At 40.3% G+C, this 13,245-nt stretch overlaps 1 pseudogene; it reads left to right on the top strand.

Moving 5' to 3' along the window:
• LOC130848852 (RNA exonuclease 1 homolog) overlaps window positions 1-12,825 on the top strand; it is a 38,046-nt pseudogene extending 25,221 nt beyond the window's left edge.
• The last annotated feature ends 420 nt before the right edge of the window (window positions 12,826-13,245 follow it).

The raw sequence follows: 13,245 nt of genomic DNA, 5'->3' as shown, positions 1-13,245 counted from the left end.
ATGTGTACCACATCTTCTTTATCCATTCAGCAACTCATGGGCCATGGAAAAAGGAGTTATTTGAAATTATGGTTAAATGTTCTGCATATGTCCAAGTGTCTTAATATTACTTCTAGATGATTAAATATGTTTATATCATTTATTTTTTCATTTGCAGGTTTACTTCAATTTTTACTTTTGTATTTTTCTTTTAAAAAATGAATCATTATTAATGATATATTTTTAGTTCTTATGTGTCAAACAGGATTTTTAGTTAAGGCTATATAATTATCCAAGTGATCTGCTAAGTAATTGAATTGATTAGAAATGGTGCTTTCATGTGACCGTTTCATTGAGCATAATATCAAACCTGTATCTCATAAGGCAAGCATTTCCTTTCATTCATTTTACTTGACATAAGTACAAAAACAAAATAAGCAATTACTAGTGATGGAACTCTAACCTTCGTTACAGCTCAGTAGCTGATATAGCTATAGCTACGAGGCATAGACTCTCACATTGTTTGAAGGAGGTTTTGTGCTGGACATTTTAAGAGATGAGTGACTTTGAAGGAGTAATGAAGATTCTTCAAAACTCCTCCAGTGCCTTCATGATCATTGTGACATTTGTTCAAGGATTCCTGATGGCGATACTTGATATTTGTTCATTTTCTTTCTTGCATAGCTGTTTGCAGTTGATGTGCTAAGAAGGGCATATCTAACTCGCCCTTAAATATAACTGAGGAAAATGCATCATTGTAATTGCACGAAATTTCTTGGTAATTTGAGCTGTCCATAGAAATGCTTGATTTTTTTCTGCATGGTTTTACATGGCTTCTTATTTTGGTAATTGTGGAATGTCTTCCTCTAGTGATGATGCAGGTATTGCACCCTTCTTGGTAACATTAGTCTGTACTGATCTAGATTAGTCTGCTGCCTCTTTGAGGTTGTTTGCAACAATGCAACCCTTTGTGCACTGAGGCAAGTTGCTTATTCCCTTTGTGTCTTTTTCTTCATTTGTAAAATGTTGAAAACAATTAAAGTAGCCTACCCTCTACTGTCTCCTGGGAGGTTTAAAGGATTAATATGTTAAATGACTTTGAACAATTCCTGGCACATACTAATTACTAAATAAATACTAAGTAATAAGTTCTAAATATCATTAATAAGTGTTAAGTGTTATTTGTGTTGTGTGTACTGGTACCAAGCAAAATACTTTCCAGCTCTGTGCACGTGTACTTGGGTCTGAGGCTGTGCAAATAACCTTTCCCTCTCTCCTCCTCTTGTTTCTAATTCATGTCCTAATTTGTATAGGATGTTTTAAAGCCTGTTTAAAGACAGTCTTGGGACTTCCCTGGTGGTCCAGTGGTTAAGAATCTGTCTTCTAAGGCAGGGGACTGTGGTTCGATCCCTAGTCAGGGAACTAAGATCCCATATGTTGCAGGGCAACTAAGCCCGCATGCCACAACGACAGAGAAGCCTGCGCGCTGCAACTAGAGAAGCCCGTATGCTACAACAAAGATCCTGCGTGCCGCAACTAAGACCCAAAGCAGCCAGATAAATAGATAAGTAAAATAAAAAACACAAAGACAGTCTTGTGAGTAGGCCATAGTCATGTCTCACTCTCACCAGCATCAGTAGACTGGATTAGTGTCAATGAATATGTTTCTCTCTATCTTGACCACAAGGTAACTCTTACTCTTTTTAAAAGTTAGCAAGACAACCTGAAGCTTGAAGGTAACTTGGTACAACACCTAATCGTTGTCTCTGTGACCTTCCCATGCACATTAGGTTTCTAATTCCAAGGTCTTAAAGAAGAGCGAATATTTTAAAATACAACTTTGAACGTAGCAAACATGAATTCATTTATTACCATCAGAAAACATCTAAACTTTGTGCTAAGTAACCAAACAATATTCATGAAATGGACTGAGTCTGTCTCTGGGAACAATAAATAGTTCCTAATCTGTTTGGAGATACAACTTTTGTTATGTTTTGTATCAAGGAATGCTATTGTTCCATATTTGTCTCAGAAATTGAAAAGTAAATCCAAATTAATTTAGTTTTAAGAATTTTATGATAGCTTTTGGGGTATCACAACCTGGGTATTACAAAATGAACCCTGGGAATCATTGGCCAATTTGTAACTCACCCTTCACACTTGTCAAAAAAACAAAATAAATGCACCAACTATGCTGTCATCCACAGATTACATTCACCTCTAGACCCGACCACAGACCTTACATAACAACTTGAAATAAAAAGGACATACTTTTGTGTTATAAGGCAAAGAATGAGCATAGAAGTAACACAGAGAAAAAGGTGAAATTAAACATTGACCTTTTTATAGTCAGCGGACTTGCTGTAATTACAAGTCATGAGCATTCTTAGAGTGTAGTTGAAAGAACTTATTACTAAATAGGTTAGACACTGCACGTGGAGGGAGAGGGATGAGAAAAGAGAATTTGGTGGTTGGAAAAATAAGTGGGACTAGAATGACTGATCTGGTACTAAGATCCTTTAGTCCAAGAGATGAACAAATGCATTTCTCTTTCTGCCTTCATAAATCATGACTGACCTGTTCAAGCTGGATTCCCTGAGTAGGACAAAACAGAGGTCAGCCTGACATAAACCCGTGGACAGGAGGCCCATGAAGATTTATGTAGATTTGGGAAGGTTTTATTTTTTCTTCTTTCCTTCTCTTTTTCTAAACACCCATGAAATGCCAGAGGGAGTCCTGGATATGTCTCAGGAGCCAGGCAGGGACAGCTGAACAAAGGTTTATTAACTAATGATCTGAATTTACATTAGAATTTTGCCACCCTTGCTGTTTCTGTGTGGATTGAACACATGTAATTGATATATTTCTCCTGCCATGCCACAGCACTAACCAAACGATAGGTCCACTTTCTTGTTGTATTTCGAGCTAAGGTGAAATCTTATTTAGAACTTGAATGGTACATTAGTCTCATTAATTAATATAATAAATGCTTACTGAGTGATACTGTGTTAGTTTGTGTGTCTATATGTGCATGCATGTGCACTTGCACAGGCTAATCCCTTAAGTATCCTCCACTCTTTAAAGGGAGCTGAAGCTTGCACATTGTCAACTTCCACATAGGCCTAGATGCTATAAAATTTTCATTGGACCGTGAAGATGTATAGCAGAAGGAGAGTACAGGCATTCTGGATGGAGGAAACTTTATATGCCAAGACACAGAGGCAGTGAAATTCAGATGTTTATGGGAAATGTTCATTCCATAAATATGTATAGAGTACCTACTATGTGACAAACACTGTCCTAAAACCTGGATATTCAGCACTAGACAAGGAAAAGTTCTCATGAGACTTTCATTCTGAGAGACAAGGGACAGATGCTAAACAAATACATTAGATGCTTTCAGACAGTGATAAGTGTTATGAAGAAAACAGCAGGGTAATATAGGGCATAAGTTGGGTGGAAGACATTAGATAGTGTTGTCAAGGAGGGCTTTAGTTTCTCTGGAGATTAGGTTCTGTATAGGATTGTGGGTTAGAAAACTAGGAAGATCTGTTTTGGAGCATAGATGGAACACTGTGAATGTCAAGCTTGGTGAGCTCTTTTGGGACATTTCTAGAAAACTAAATACTTTAATTCTTAAAGGAGTGAGATCTGGTGCCCACTTTCCTGACCAATGGTCTTTTCTAGTACCCTGTATAGAGGAACACTTGTATCCATGCTTGGCAGCTAGGTGGAAATAGTCATTCTCTATTTGGGCACTATCACATCTTGAGTCATTTAACTTTGTTCAGTTTCTAAATGCCCAAGAGGCTAATCTTGACAAGCTTATCCAAGAGAGCTTTAAGAGTTTTTCTTAGTTGCTCATAAAGTACTTTCAAATCACATTTAACTTCAGTTTATTATTTTTCCTGTGTGTCACGAAAATTACCTCACATTGAAGTCTATCCATGCAAGAACCAACAAAGGTCAACCACTTTTCAGTTGCTTTTGTAAAAATGAACAAATACAATTTTGAAAAGATAAATGCTTTACTTCCACACCTAAGGATAAAAATATCTAAATGGATTTTTCTTAAATATTCTAGTAATACAATTTTTCATTCAGTGCAAATATAGAATATTTTAATTTATAAGGAGTATTTTTAAAGAAAGTTTTAAGCATGTGAGCTGTAGTGGAAACTTGTTATCTTAATGATTTTTCTTCTTAACAAAAAAACTGTTACTTGAACACTACTAGCCTTGTTATAGCTCTAAACATCTGTATTTCCCTTAGAAGATCTGATATTTCATAAGGCTTATAGTCTAGTTATCTGGAGTATTTCATATACAAAGAAAACAGTTTTCACAAATTTAGCTGAATGATATAAAAGAAATAGGCAATACTGAGATCATGTGCTGACAGTGCATTAAGAGGGAAAGGCCTGAGAATGGAGGAGTGGGACTGGGTTGTGAATCACATTAAAAATTAGAAAAAATGGAAAAACGTGAAAAGAAAATGGAGGAGGAGTAAGGTTGTTTCTGTGTTCAATAAAAACACACCATCCCCTGAAATTAAACCACAGTATCATACTGGTTAACTTTGCCAGTTTTACAGAAACATCACTTATAAAACTGGACACTAAAGTATAAGAAGAAAAAAGTCATCATTGCTTTTTATAAAATTATAGAGGACACTCTTAGAAAAGCAATAGACAAGGTTAATTTTACGGTTGCAAGTATAGTTGGAGGGTAGACTCCAAATTATTCTGTTGAGTTATTATCCTTCTTAATTTCATTCAGTTTATGAAATATTTTTTTCAAAGTTTTCATGACTGGTAGGTGGATGACAGGAGATGCAGCACAGCAGAGTTTATGTGACCAGGGATGAGAGACTGGGTGCCTGGTGAGCAGTAAAGAGTCAGATAAAAAGAGAAGATAGGCATCATATATGTAATAGTCAGCTTGGGCATACTGTAGACTGGATGGCTTAACCAACAGAAATTAATTTTCTCATAGTTCTGGAGGCTGGAAGTCCAAGATCAAGGTTCTAGCTCATTGGGTTTCTGGTGAGAGCCCTCTTCCTGGCTGCCTTCTTGCAGTGTCCTTGGTGTGTATGTCCTTGGTGTGTGTGCAGGGAGGGAGAGAGTTAAGGAGGGAGAGAGAAGAAGAGTAGCCAGCTCTCTAGTGTTTCTTCTTGAAAGGACACTAATCCTACAGGATCAGGGCCCCACCCTTATAATCTCATTTAACCTTAATTATTTCCTTAGAGGCCCCCATTTCCAAATATAGCCACACTGGGGGATTGGAGTTTCAGCATACAATTATTTGAAGGCACATAAAGCCATAAAATATAGAAAAAGGGATGGGGCTTCTAACTGAAGCAGGAAGTAGAAAATTTTCACTACAACTGAAGAGTAAATTTGGCTCTGAGCTTCCTGGCAAATAAGCCAAAAAGGGAAACATAATAGGCAGTGTGAATTTAAGTCAGTGAATAATCTCTTTGACAGCTTAAGACTATTCCCTCCTATCGTGTGTTCTGTTTGTTAAAGTAGTTTCAGATGTTGACCGATACGGGCAGGGGTGAGGAGGGATGTATTTGGGGGGCTAGAAATTCCGTTGTACTTTGTATGACACTGTAGATTTTTTTCTACAAAGAAGGTTGATTTCAAACAAGGCTTTTATCCCTTGGAGACTGGGTGGAAGATGTCAGGAAGTACAAGTTCTGGACTGGAGTTGGGTTTATTGCCACTACAATTAAAGAATGGGCTTTAGAACCATCAATGCATATGCAGGAATGATGGAAAACAAGTGGAAAAGTTACAAATCGTGCAAGCAGCTTGTTTCAAATCTGAGGGGGATTTGTAAACCCTATTGCTGGTTCAAGTTAATAAAATACTTTTTACCAAAAATGCTAAAGAAGATCACTTATATTAATTGTTTTATATTCAAGTGAATTTAAAATGATTTTATCCTGAAAGTTGCCAGTATCTATGGAATAACTAAAAGCAACTTATTGGTCACAAACTAAAGCTGGAATCTTTTTTTAGATGCTCCGGGTTGCTCAATATAATGTACCCAGTGCAGAGGGTCACAAAATCATTTGAATGATGATTGCATTAATAATTAATATTTAGTTCTTAAATGGTTTGTGCCATTCTTATTTTTGTTTTGTAATCATGCCATATTATCTTCATTTAAGAACAAAGACCCTTCTAATCACATAACCTAGAGATCATTTCACCCAATTTGGCTGCCAATCTCTTATTTCTCTCTTCAGCAATGATGAGGTGGATCCCTTTTCCTTAGGGAAGAGATATCCATGGTTTGTTGCCTTTGCGAATAACAAAAATGTTGGCAAGCTGGGTGGCAAAGCTGTTGCCTTTGGCATCTTTCATATGAACCATATCAAAAGATCCAGGAAGTCTCTTTCTGTTAGTGATCACATCAATTCTTCCCAAGTTAGCACCCCTGGTCACCATATACAGGTTACCAGCATTAAACCTGTTGAAATGGGTAATCTTGTTAGTCTCCAAATCAATCTGAATGGTGTCATTCACCTGGATGAGGGGATCAGGGTAGTAGGTGCTGTGAGTATCATGAGTTACCAGATGTGGGATCTTTTTGTGCCCACAAAGATCTTTCTTACTTTGTATGACTTGTACTTGGTTTTCTCAGGTGTATTACAATGAACAGCAGAGTGACCCTTGGTGCCATAGAAGAAATGGAAATTCTCTCTGGTCTTGTTAAGGCTGATGGCATCTATTAAACCAGCAGCGTAGGTTATATCAGTTCTGACCTTGACATCAATCTTAATGAACTGTTGTATGCAGATCTTCTTTACTTCATCTCCTGTCAGAGCATATTTAGATCTTTCCTTAGAGAATGATGAAGGGGAGACATTCTTTCAGGCTTGTTGGGACTGGTAAATGGACAAGGAGCAAACACATTGGTTTATCAGCATTCAATGCTTTGAGGTTGCTACACACTTCAGATGCTTCTTGGGACCATGCGTCATGGCTGTGCTAGCCATGAAAAGAGCATTTTTCAACTCTTTTTTTTTAAATTAATTTTTTTATTGGCTGCATTGGGTCTTTGTTGCTGCGCGTGGGCTTTTCTCTAGTTGCAAGGAGTGGGGGCTACTCTTCATTGAGGTGCATGGGCTTCTCATTGTGGTGGCTTCTCTTGTTGCAGAGCACAGGCTCTAGGTGCATAAGCTTTAGTAGTTGCGATGCATGGGCTCAGCAGTTGTGGTGCACAGGCTTAGTTCCTCCACAGCATGTGGGATCTTCCTGGACCAGGGATTGAAACCGTGTCCCCTGCATTGGCAGGCAGATTCTTAACCACTGAGCCACTAGGGAAGTCCCTCTTCAACTCTTTTTAGCTTGCCTAAACTTGCTTTGAAGTCAACTTGGTTCTTAAATTTACTTTGTTTTCTCAAAGTGGTAAAAAGAGAAAAAATAACTTCTGAGCATTGTGACCCTTTCAAAATGGCAAATTCAAGACTCTCAGTGTCTCAAAGTATAACCAAAAAAACCAGTATAATGTAAACCCCCAAATTTTATTCCTTCATTCATCCTTTTGTTCATTCATAATTTGATCAATTTTTATCGAGTACCATCTACATGCCAGGATATTTGTTAGGCTCTGGATAAAATATGGTCTTTTGGAACTTCCATGCCATTAAAATGCAGTGCTGTGTGATGGCTGCCATCCCAGAGATATGCATAAGTGTTACTGGAACACTTGTGGGGGGGTGTCGCCCTTCCTGGAGGAGAAAATCTGGGTTGGTTTCTGGAGGAAGTGGCGTATTAGCTGTAAGATGAATAGCAGCAAGCCATGGAAAGAACAGGGAGTTCCAGAGGTGACATTATATGCTTGGGAGCAGCTGGTTCAAAGGCAGAGAGGCAAAACTGAGTGAAAACTTAAGAAAGTGACACGTGTACATTGGAATATCAAGTGAGAGGTGAGGGGGAAGGCTAGGCTAGAGCTTTCCATGCCACGCTAACCTCGTACTCTTTCCTAAAAGCACTCCTAAAACCTTTGAAAGGTTTTAACCATTGGATTGGGGGTGATCAGATCTGTTTTTTGAATGACAGTGCCAGTAGGAGTGTGGCATATAGATTGAGGGTGGGGTGAGAGAACTGTGGTCTGGGATCAACTTAGAAGATATTGCAGTAATCCAGGCAAGAAATTATTAAGACCCTGAGCTAGACTGTTAACTGTTTACCAAAGACATAGACCATAAATATCTTATTCAATTCTAGGTCAGATGCTTTAAACAGTTATTTAGAGGAAAGCAGATATATCTGTTTACAGGCAGAGCTAGTTTATTTTTTTCTTTCTCATTAAAAAAATATAACCCATCAATATAACCCATATGGCAACTTCGAAGCCATATGATATTTTAGAACTTCCTAAGAAAAAAACAATAGATAAGCAGATATTAAATCATCCATGCTTACAAATAGTCTACTCCTTTTTCAGGTAATCCTCTGCAGATTAATTAGAACCAAACTCATAAGTTTTAATAGTAACATATGATCTGTCATCTGCCAATCTATTTTCAAGTCTGTACAAGAACAACTGTATGCCACAATGAATGCATGAACTGGAAAGATCAAAGTTATTTGATCTGGTTCTGTGAGTTATAATTTTTAAATCAATATGAGTAGAAAATAGCAGGCATCAGACATCCATCTATGCTTGTACCAGGTCATACACTGTAATTCTATCCAAGTACAAGTTTCCATGGTAAACAGGGCAAGACTTGCCAACACTTCACAGGTTTCCAAAAAGAAGCTATGTCCCTCTTGGGAGAAGTTTGTAACTGGAAAAGAAAATCTTCATAGATGAAATCTCCAGCAAAATAAAGTCATAGACTGTATTTCTGCAGCAGGCCTTTTGCCAAAAGTCTCATCAACAAGTATGGTGCTGGTGGTGACCAGTCCTATGGTAGAGGTAGTAAGATGCTCCCGCCAAAACTTGTTTTTATTTGCTCAGAGCTTGCTAGAAAAAAAAAAATCTGACTTTGAGTTGAAATTTTCCACGTTTCATCCCAGTCCAAAGGTGACTTAAAAAAATTTTTTTTTTGGAAAGTTGAATTAAAGTCAAGTGAAATTTGTAAAGTTAGTCATTTGAGGAGGTATGTGTACACAAAGATCTCAGTGGGTAGCACAAAAAAAATAACATTTTCCTTTTCCTTGTGACTTTTGAAAGACTAAATCCTTTTGGCTCTTTCTTTTGAAAAGATTTAACCCTGTCTCAGTTACAGGGGCAGGAAACCAACCATTTATTCAATTTATTCAAACAGTTTTTTTCCTAGGAAGAACTAATAAAATAAGACTTTACATATTAAATCCACTAGTAGTTAAAAAAATTTACAGTGCCCTCACATACATTTGAGAGAAAAAATATTTACAAATAATGAATATAATTCAATTAAATTCAACAAATCTACTAAGTACCAGGTATTAAGTGAGTGCTCAGTGTTTGAGGTATAGAAAGCTGAATAAGAAAGGTCCTGTCCCCCAGAAATGTATTATTTGGTAGTGGAGATAGAATAATAAAAATGGAAATAATATAAGGCAGAATATAATAAGCGTAGAGATATAAGCAAATTGATGTGGGACCACAGAAATGCAGAAATTGATGTTGATTGGAGGATGGGCATAGTTTACTCTGGGTTTTTAAGGATTGAGAGTGGCAAAGATCAGTGAGTTGGGAAGGCCATTTCAGACTAGAGACCAGTGTGAATGCACCAACTGAGGTTAGAGATGGGACTAGTCAAAGTGGCTGCAGAGTCGGATATGATGGGGGAAGAAGCAGAAAATAAAGTTGAAAAGTTAGGCTCAGAGTTTCTCAGTGGGTATGCTACTGGTTTTTTGGGGTGGATGGGTCTTTGTCATCTTAGGGAGTGTGTATCCCTGGTCCCAGCCTTCTAAAAGCCACCAATGCTCCCTGGCATTTTGACCACTGAAAAGCATGCCTAAACATTTTCAAGCACATCCTGGGGCAGGCAGAATCACCTCTGAAGAAAATGACTGAGGGCAGCTTGGATTCCAAATTTGGGGGCAGTCCTTAGCTCTGTAGGTGGTGAGCATCTACTAAAAGGATTCTGACCAGAGCAAGGGCATGAGTAGATGTGGGATTCAGGCAATGATTTCTGGAGATTGAATCAGAGGAGGGAAAGAATGGGATAATCAATTCAGTCTATTGCAATAGTCTTAAGAAGAATCAATGTGGACTTGAGCTAAATTTCATCACTTTCATGCCTGAAAACATTAATAGACATTATTTTTTATTATTTTAGCTATTCCTTTTATCTCTGATACTCCATGGCATTGCATTGTAGAACTCTTTGTGCTGTAGCTGCTTTTCTGTTTTTTTCTTTCTCCAAATTAATATCATATGGTAAAGTCAGTATTACAAAAACAAGATTTTTAGAGGGTGATCATAACACCCTTTCTACAACACACTTTCTAATTATAGCATAAACACGTGGGGTGTGGAAAGCTCTATTTAAAAAACAGGACAGAAAGAATGCTGTTTGTTTCATTTTAGATAGTTTGGATTCTTTCACTTCTTGAGTGTTTTTTCTTTTTTCTTTTCTTTCTCTCTCTCTCTCTTTTTTTTTTTAAGAAAGACTCTGTTGACAGCAGACTGAGTAGTTTTGAATCCCAGATGTTAGTGCAGTGGAAACTCAAAGTGGATAGGCAGATGGAGTCTTTCAGAAGCACCGCTAGTTGCCAAAACAGAAGACGGTGCCCAAGGCAAAGGAGGCAAGTAGGTAGTGTCACTCCTCGGATGTGTGCAGGAAATCCTCGAGACTAGTGGTGAGGGGTGGAGAGCACGCCTGCCCTCACAGAAGCACCAGTCTGCACATTTCAAAAGGGCATCCTGACTCAACACAGCAGCTGTGATCACATCTTGTAATGTGTCCTCTCCCAGCTGCTGAAATATTGCTGCCTTCTGGTTTCCCCAAGGAACTTTGGAAGGGACTGTACTGACAGAAGATCAGCCACAGGTATGTTATGCTTAATTTTTTTTTTTTTTTCTAAAAAGCCCTCTTCAGGAAACTTTCAGGTGGTTTTTCATTTGAAACAAAATGGGATCTCAAGCCCATTAAACAACTGAAAACTTGTACCACATCTATGTAGAGGCTCAAGGACTTGAAATCACAAATTTGAATTTGATCCTAGTCATTCGTGAGGCTCTCATTCTCCAAACTTCATCTGAACTTTCGGCTAGGCTCCTGTTAAGGGTCTCTAAAACTGGTTTGGGCCCCCACTCAGATTTTCTAGGGCTCTATTCCCTTCACTTTCTCTTGTATAAAATTGTTAATTTTACTCTTCACTGAAGAACATACTGAAAAACTAATGATTACAATGCTTTTCATTTCCCTGGTACTTTATATGTTACAAAGCATTTTCATATATATTAACCCATTAAATACTCTGAAGCTCAGAGGATGAAGGGACTTACCCAAGGTCACAGAATGGAAAATCGAGAACTCAAGTCCAGGTCTTTTGACTCCGAGCCCATGCTGTTCCCTCTACAGTTTGATATTCAGTTACCAGCACTTTGGCCCCCTGAACTGATGGTGAGGAGAGCCAGAATTTCTGAGCGATAAGATGTCCCAGTTCTGACCTAGGGTCTGTGGCTTTGAATAATAAGAATCCATTCCGTTGGCAGTTTCCAGAACAGTCTTTTAGAAACTGCTATCGATGGCAACAGGTTCTGTGGCTCATGGCCCTCAGTGGTAGGAGAGGCCAGTGGCCCCAGCTCCTGGTGACCATTCCTCTCTCTTCTGTGGCCAGCAGTGGCTCCCAGCGGCATTTTCTGCTGGCCGTGGTAACTCCCAGTTGCTCCTGTCAACAGCTTTTGAACGGTCCTCTGGGTCATTCCAGAGTTTCTTGCCTCCTGGAATAGCTCCTTGGCAAGCAGACAGCGCAGCGTCACAACCTCAGCACCAGCTCTAAGGGCAGATCACAGCTCCGGTGCTCCACAGCTCTTCGTGGAACTTCTTCAAATAAGCCCCCAAAGTGATTTAGGGGAAGCAAGACCCTGTAAGGGCCTATAATTTCACACCGGGTTTTGCGGGACTCAGACAAATTTGGGTCTCCTGAGTTTCCACTGGTTCAGAGTGAGTGTCTTGACATTTTTCTTTCAGGAGTCACAGGTTTTGCAGCTGGCTGTCAGGTTGCCAAGCAACACGTGCAGGACAGCCGGAAGGAAATCTTCAAAGGGTTTGTGAAGACTTTGGAGAAAGAACTTTCAGGAGATGCGTACCCAGGATGCGTACACCCTCTGCCGTGAACTGTCCTACACCACTTACGGCCTGGAGCTGACGTGCATCACGGTGGTGGACAGGGACCTCCAAATTGTGTACGCACCTTCGTCAGGTGGGACAACGAGATCGTCGACTATAACACGAGGTTTTCTGGGGTGATCGAGGCAGACCTCGCAGGCATGAGCATCTCGCTGCAGGATGTCCAGGCGGTCCTGATGAACATGTTCAGTTCGGACACTATCGTCATCGGCCACAGCCTGGAGTGCGACCTGCTGGCTTTGCATGTCATCCACAGCACCGTGGTGGACATGTCCGTGTTATTCCCGCATCGCCTGGGCCTCCCCTACAAGCGCTCCCTGCGGAATCTCACGGCCGACCATCTCAGACAGATAGATCATCCAGGACCACGTGGACGCGCACAGCTCCAGTGAGGATGCCAGTGCCTGCATGCACCTACCTGGTGATCTGGAAGATCGGAGAAGTCGGTCACCGAGACCCAGCGGTGACCGCCGCCCGCCCACTTCTCCCGCAGCCCTGGCCTGTCCTCTACCCCAGGCCTCTTCCAAAGCAGTGCAGTAAACCTTGAGAGCTATTCCTGCCCACGTCACCAAGACACGGAAAACCGAGAGAACGGGATGAGCCGGCGGCAGAGACAGCCCAACACTGAAACCGACATCACAGCCGCGAGCCCCCAGCACACCTCCGCACCTGCCCCTGCCTCTCTGCCCCAGACCTCCGTCCTCTGGAGGCTGCTGCTGACTCGAGGGGCCCCGGGCAGCGAGACCACCTGCTCCTGCCCCTTCTTGTGGGTGGGGGGCGGGCGGCAGCCGGGCAGGATGGTCGAGGGTATGTTTGTGACAAGGGTTGTCTTTTTACTTTGTATTATTTTTATTATTTTTCATTTAAACCTGATGACTTGCACAGCTGTCTTTCCGCCACCCAGAGGAGCAAGACCCTGGCGCTGCATTCCCTCCGAGGGGGTGGGGGATGGGAAGCAGC

Source organism: Hippopotamus amphibius, chromosome 3 (genome assembly GCF_030028045.1).
Source record: "Hippopotamus amphibius kiboko isolate mHipAmp2 chromosome 3, mHipAmp2.hap2, whole genome shotgun sequence".
In the NCBI taxonomy this organism is placed as follows: Eukaryota; Metazoa; Chordata; class Mammalia; order Artiodactyla; family Hippopotamidae; genus Hippopotamus; species Hippopotamus amphibius.
This window is presented reverse-complemented; position numbering and strand designations above follow the sequence as displayed.